This window comes from Aotus nancymaae, unplaced genomic scaffold, assembly GCF_030222135.1.
Source record: "Aotus nancymaae isolate 86718 unplaced genomic scaffold, 86718_ANA_hifiasm-v0.15.2.pri h1tg000041l, whole genome shotgun sequence".
Lineage (NCBI taxonomy): Eukaryota > Metazoa > Chordata > Mammalia > Primates > Aotidae > Aotus > Aotus nancymaae.
Genome location: NW_026988455.1, coordinates 23,050,565 through 23,057,063, shown reverse-complemented (window position 1 = coordinate 23,057,063; position 6,499 = coordinate 23,050,565). Strand labels below are relative to the sequence as shown.

Below are 6,499 nucleotides of genomic sequence, written 5' to 3'. Positions count from 1 at the left end.
TCTGAGGAATCATCGTGGGTAAAATACGATTAGCCAAAGGGCAGACTTTGTTTGGGTTTCCCTATCTGTCCACTCACTCGCTCCCTTTTTCTGTTTCAGGACCCAGACTTGAAGACCGCATTGCAATAAGCTGTTGGGACTCCCGTCTCTCCTCCAGCCTGTGACAGCTCCTCGCTCTTCCTTTGTCTTTTCTAACTTTGACACTCCTGACGAGTACTGGCCAGCTTTTTCGCAGGATTTTCCTCTGGCTGAGTTGGCTTGAGGTTTTCTCTGATTGGATCACAGTTACTGGTTTTCAGAAGAATGGCACAGAGGTGAAGTGTTCCACGTATTATTCCACATTAAAGCAGGCAGGACACCGTGTGGGAGGCTGACCTCCACCTTTTGGTCTGGGTGGCATCTGTCAGGTTTTTCCACTGTCTAGTGACTATTTTTTTTGGGATGTTTGTGAAAGTCCTGCCCACACTCAAGGGCAGAGAAATGAAACTACACTCCCTGGTGTAATGTGTGAGGTACACGGACACCACATGCTTTTAGTCATTATTATCGAACTAGTTAAGAGGCTTCCTTTTCACTCTGCAGGAAGGTGACGTTTTCACCCATAACACCTTGGCAGTCCCAGTGAAGATGCCCGCACCATCTGGCTGAGGGGTGGCTGACTAGTGCCATGGATGCTTGCTTTACAGAGACCAGAGGAGACTCCAGTTAGGGAGAGCAGCTCACTACACTCAGGGGCTGCCCCTCTGTCTCCCAGACTCTCTAAAATCACCAGAAAGGAACAAAAACCTTATTAACTTGTAGAGAGAAAGACAGCAGGGATGGCAAGGGTAAAGCATCGCGACACATTTTGTAAGTGCCTTATCTGAGCAGATCCTGATCAGGAATGTCCCCTCTCCTACCACCCACTGGAAGGTGCAAGCAGAAGGAGGTGAGCAAAGCCCTGGGCTCATTGCAGGGCCCCTGCAGTGTCTGCCTGGAGGATCTCAGGCACCACAGTTCCCTCTTCCCGTCTGTGCGGCCTGTGGCACATGCCACAGAGTGGGAAGGTCTCTGCAGTGAACCCTGCAGAAGGCGTCATAGCTACCTGCCAGGTATTCACCTCTCCATGACTGCCTCTGCCCAGCCTGGATGCAGAAGCTAATCTCAAAGAGGACTTTTTTTTTTTTAAGGATTTCCTTCCTCAGTCTGGACACAGTCTGCATAGGAGGTGGTAACTGACTAGGGACGCCATGAGAAGGTAGCACACACTTGGTGGCTTAGAACAACAGGAATGGAGTGTCTTATGGTTCCACAGGCCGGAAATCCAAGATCCAGGTGTTGGCAGGGCCACGCTCCCTCTGAAGGCCCCAGGCCTCTCTCTGCCTAAGGCTTCTCTCCTACCTTCTGTCAGTTCCTTGGCTTGTGGCAGCATCCTCACATGGCATTTTCTATGTGTACGATTGCATCTATTTGTACACATAGATTTCCCTTTTCATAAGGATACAGATCACACTGGATGAGGGCCCACCTTAGCAATCCTATCTTAAATAATTATCTTTGTAACAGCCCTATCTCCAAATCTAGTCACACACTCTGAGGAACTCGGGGGTTAGGACTCCAACATATGAATTTTGGAGGGAACATAATTCAACATATGTTGAGTGAGTAGAAAGTGAGGGAAAGAGCAGGCAGGAACATATGTTGAGTGAGTAGACATGGAGTCTCTACTCACTACCTGCTGAAGGAACAGACAGTGCTGCTAGGCTGGGAATGGTAGACCCAGAGAGGGCTGTGGGGGGCTTTGAGACTGAAAAGAGAATACATGAAAGCCAGCCTCCTGAACCTGGGACCCAGCCCCTCTTCCCACTCTGCTTCCACAAGTCTACCCTGCCCTCACCTGGGCAGAAGTGTGGAGAATTCCTCCTTGGAGAAAGTGAAAAACTCCCAGAGAAAACATTGGCAGGAATTGGCATTAGATGGGTCCTGGCTTGAGGCTAGCACCCATTGTACCAGTCCGCAAGCCCTCTCCTATATCACCTCCCCACCAAACTCCAATCCATACTTACATTAATTAATGTCCCATTCTGCAATATGAGTGGGCAGCCGAGGGTCACTAGATGCTGTAGAGAAAGTCTTTTCATGAAAGACAGACACCAAGGGGTAAAATCTCAAAGCAGGTATGCAAAAGAAACAAAAATAACCAGACAGCTAAATAACTGAAAAACAATATTGAATGGTCTCAGAGATCAAGGATAGTACTGCATCAGTAGAGAAGGAAAAATGTACTACTAAAGGAAAATTACCAAGTATTGGTCTAGAGGGTGGGAGAGATTATAGATACTTTAAAACATGAAAACAAGATTTGTCTATCAATCATCTAGCTACCTATATCATTTATCTATGTACTAATCCTCTATCTGTCATCTACTTATATACATATTCATTCATCATTATCTATCCATCTGTCTTTTTGTCTGAGTATTTTCTTTTTTTTTTTTAAGCCTACAGCACCCAGTAGTCCCAGGCAGTCTCCTATCTAAGTACTAACCAGGCCCGACCCTGCTTAGCTTCCGAGATCAGACGAGATCGGGCGCGTTCAGGGTGGTATGGCCATAGACCTGAGTACTTCCTTTGAAATCTACCAGATAATGGACTTGAATAAAATAAAGGAGAAACGAGATAACATCGAATTCTGGAAACAGTGGACCCAACACAAGAGACAGATGAAGAAGTCTCAAAAGTCTCTAGGGAAAAAAAACCTACTGTATTTGAGTGTTTGGAAATAATTTTAGGCATTTAACAGATGTGTTAATGTTTTTAGAAATGTTAGCAAGAAGCACGTGGAAAACTGAGGAAACAAAAGCCCGAGTCAATTTTTAACTCCTGGAAAAACAAGTATGAAGTGTTGTGAGAGAAGAGGCATGCTCATAGCTGGCCACTGGCCTCAGTGGGGCACGATCCGCACCTCATATTAATAATGTAAACTCTGCCTGCGGGGAGGGGAGGCAAGGAGGTGGGGCTTGGGGTGATGTAAAAGAACTGCCTTCTCACCTTCCTTAACAGAAAGCCAATAAGATACTCTAAAATACTGAATAATCAAGAAATAGAAGAATAGTATATTACAAAGATATGCAGAAATAAATACCAGGAAAAGCGTATCTTTAAACGTTGAAAATGTTTTCCTCTGTGAAGCAGGGAAGGTTTGGGCACTGGGCCCAGCACTTTTTTTTAACATCAGCTACTTAGAACTCTTCGCTTTCACTGTGTGGACATACTTTGCTAAATACAGAAGCATAACTTTACAGCAGAAAGGCAGGGAGAAAAATGTGTACACACAAGCTTGTGGAGGCTCACAAAAAGAGAAAGTCTTTCTGGCAGGATTTCGTGTTGAGTTTTTGTGGGTGTATGATCAGCCCATGGAGTTTTTCCTGTATACTCAGAACTGGGAGGAAATTTTCCTGCTCCTTGGAGGCATACCACTCTATCTGTCAGCATCTCTTTGGAAACAGCTTTGTAGCAGGAAGCTCAGGACACTTATACCTTGCCCTCCTAGTTCCCGAGGTGGGAGGTGGGTGAGTGAGAGCTATGCTTCTCCCTGCAGAGGAGGCAGCACAGGGGTGCTGGAAAGGACACGGCATTTCTCTGATGCTTTTCATTGAGCTGCAGCGCTTCACTATGCTACTTAATTGACAGCAGCTGTTATAAAGCTCTAGCTTCTAGGATAAGGGACAAGTTGTAAATTTCACTATCTACTGTGAATCTCATGGCTCCATCACTCTTCCTCTCTCCCGTCTGCATTTACTCACCAATGTGTCTATGGCCCACACTTTAATCACCCATCAGCCTTCCCGGAATGGATATCTTCAAGTCCTCCTGTTTGATGTTCTCAATCATGATGTCCTCCAATTGTCCTCCCCACCGAGGACAGACAACATCAGTCAGGGCTAGAGGGGTTTTATGGAGACATGGAGTCTCTACTCACTACCTGCCAGCTTCCCCTTTCCAAACTCACTGTAGAAAATAGGGCTGCTGTAGACCAGTGACATGCAAAGTGGGTATCTTGGGGAGAAAGGGTAAAGGGAACTTGAATGTCACTGCTGGTTGATTGGAGTGGCCAGACAGGAGACTTGCACCAAGATGGGGGAGTGGAGCAGGCATAGAGCAGTTTTTGTGCCTGACATCCATCCAGTTGAACCATGGTAACTTCTCAAGTGGCGGTGTGATTTGTGGAGATCTTTGTGCTCTTGGATTTTCAGGGTTTGGAGATTCTGGATCCTGGTCATCTCTTCTCCTTTTCAGAATAACAGTGGACATGTTTTGATTTTACCTAGCTAGTGTTGCAGCAAAGCCTTAGGATAAGACTAAATGAAGCATCCTTTAGCCAAAGCAAACAATCCTTTGAATGTCCTTTCAGAGACTACATCACATCAAATGAAGTGAAACCTCAGACCATTGGAACACTCAACGTTTTTCAAATTCAAGTCTATTTTGAAAAATTAATCAAATGAAGCCTTTTTAAAGGACCCCAAGGAGACCACGGAGTTGGCAGCTTCAGCAGATTGGAAAAGATGGAGTGCACAAAAAGAACTGCTGGAAGGCATGAGAGCTGCCCAGTGGGTAGAATTCTAATCGTGGGTTCCTGGGAGCCTCTCCTGGCTAGCAGCATGGACAGCTTTGTGCCATCTTACACCTTCAGGCCTTGGAAAAGCAAAGACATCTATTGGCCAGCTGGAGTCAACTGTACCTGAGTAGAGATCTAGCAATGTGGGAGTGCAAGCCACACAGGCACCTGGGCAAGAGAAGTCCAAATCAGGGGACCCAACTTCGTGGAGCCCGCAGTTTCAGACACTTGCTTTAGGAACTGTGGAGCAGCACGAGCCTGGAGGGATGGCAGGGATGTTCACACTAGGGGGCTGGATTTGTGAGATCCCAACAGTCCCACTCAGTCTCCTCCAACTCGCTTGAGGACTTGGAGTCACATCAGTCAGGGTGCAATCAAGAGAGCAAAGCCCCCAAAAAGGTCATGGAATAAGGGTTTCTTAGAGGTACCAGGAGTCCCACACTTGGGGCAGAGCCGGGGAAATGAAGGCATGGAGAGGATGTTGGAGAATTAGGAGAGTCACCAAACAGATCTTGTGAGCCACTGGCATGGGTGACTGAGTTGGAGCTTGCAGGGAAATCTGGGAAGCTGGGTGTGCCTAGATGCAGGAGTGAGACCACCAAGGGGTGCTGATGAGGGAGGCTATGGAGAGCAGGTGCCTCTGCAGCTTCCACCACTGGGCAGTAGATGTCTGTGGGTGGCCTGGAGCTGCCAGGTGGTGGGAAGAATCAGATATAGAGCAAAGGAGTGCAATGACAAGCTGCACCCACCGGTCCCTCCACACCTGTCCACCAGAGACACATGCTGCCCCACCCTGCTTCCAGATCCTAGGCCAGTGTCCACTTTTGGCCAACTCTGTCCCCAAGCCATGCAGGGGAGGATTCCGGGAGACCAGTTCTCAGCTTAACCAAACTGAGTATAGAACAAGGCAGTCCAGAACCATGGCCATCTGCAGTAAGGGGCTGAGCCTGGCATCCAGCCCAAATATCCCCGTGATCCAGGTGGTCTCCATGCTTGTCCCAGATAGTTCTAGATAGACAGAGAGCTTTTGAGTCTCAGCTAAAGGTCCTTTTCACAAAACAGGCAGGGGAAACATTCAAATTCCAGCCCCCCAGAAGTTTTCCCAGAACTTTCTATCATATAGCCCACTATTCCTGAATACTCCTTTGGGCTCCCTCTCTGAAGATTAGAGGCAAAAGTGATAGTTGGTCTTCTCCCACGCATCTCTACCGCTGGAGAGCAGTGGGTGACACAGGGACTTCTAGGTGGTCATGGTGAAGGTGTCAGCAAGGACTCAAAGGCTCTGAAAAGTGGTCTTCAGACAGAAACCCAATCAAACAAAGCAAGCCACCCAGTGCCCTGGCCCAGCCTGTGGAATGCTGTCCAATCTCATTCATCCAGGAGAGATAGGACAAGCTGTAAGCATTCATATGCCAAGCTGGACTAGGGGGTCAGGGGTCTTGTTACTTATTAAAGATAGTCTCGGGGGAATGAGGAACAGAGATTTGCTGTAAACTTCAGCCTTCAGGCCTTATGGGTAATTTGTTATACTGGGGAGGTCACTGGTCTAGCTCCTGCTTTGATCACAAGCAAAGGCTTCCAGATTGTTGCCTGTACGAGCAGTTGATTTATTACATCCAGGCCTGAAGTGCCAATGGAAATTTAACCTGAGAAGGGGCAGGGGAAGGGAGAAGGGCTGGGGAAGGGAGCAGGGGCTGGAGAAGGGAGAAGGGCTGGGGAAGGGAGCAGGGGCTGGGGAAGGGAGAAGGGCTGGGGAAGGGAGCAGGGGCTGGGGAAGGGAGAAGGGCTGGGGAAGGGAGAAGGGCTGGGGAAGGGAGCAGGGGCTGGGGAAGGTAGAAGAGCTGGGGAAGGGAGAAGGGCTGGGGAAGGGAGAAGGGCTGGGGAAGGAAGCAGGGGCTG

The 6,499-nt window shown here is 48.1% G+C and overlaps 1 non-coding gene across 1 annotated transcript; it reads right to left on the bottom strand.

The window, feature by feature from the left end:
- Positions 1-2,478: 2,478 nt before the first annotated feature.
- Positions 2,479-2,597, bottom strand: LOC135268739 (5S ribosomal RNA). Its single transcript, XR_010337095.1, has one exon. It is a non-coding gene; the product is annotated as a 5S ribosomal RNA (ribosomal RNA).
- Positions 2,598-6,499: the final 3,902 nt, after the last annotated feature.